Source organism: Brassica oleracea, chromosome C4 (assembly GCF_000695525.1).
Source record: "Brassica oleracea var. oleracea cultivar TO1000 chromosome C4, BOL, whole genome shotgun sequence".
NCBI classification, from domain to species: Eukaryota; Viridiplantae; Streptophyta; class Magnoliopsida; order Brassicales; family Brassicaceae; genus Brassica; species Brassica oleracea.
In genome coordinates this window covers 16,125,573-16,126,011 of record NC_027751.1, presented here as the reverse complement: position 1 = coordinate 16,126,011, position 439 = coordinate 16,125,573, and positions in this window count along the sequence as shown.

Genomic DNA, 439 nt, shown 5'->3' with positions numbered 1-439 from the left:
CTTTCCCCAACAGAGTGGTATCAGAGCTTCTGATTTTAGAGCTTTGGTTTTGAAAACTTTGGGTTGTTATTTGCTTGTGAGAATGATGGAAAATACGAGCAGGATGATAAGCTTGAATGGTGATAACTATCATCTATAGAAGGGCAAGATGGAGGATCTGCTCTTTGTTAAAGAATTCCATATTCCAGTCTTCGAGGAGAAGAAACCTGAGAAGAAGACGGATGAAGAGTGGAAGCTGCTGCATCGCAAAGTGTGTGGGTTGATAAGGCAGTGGGTAGATGATAATGTGTTGCATCATATTGAGATTGAGACGGATGCTCGTTCTTTGTGGAAGAAACTGGAGCAGTTGTATGCTAGGAAGACCGGAAACAACAAGATGTACATGTCAAGAAGTTGATGAGCTGAGGTATCAGGAGGGAACTCCGATGACGGATCACTT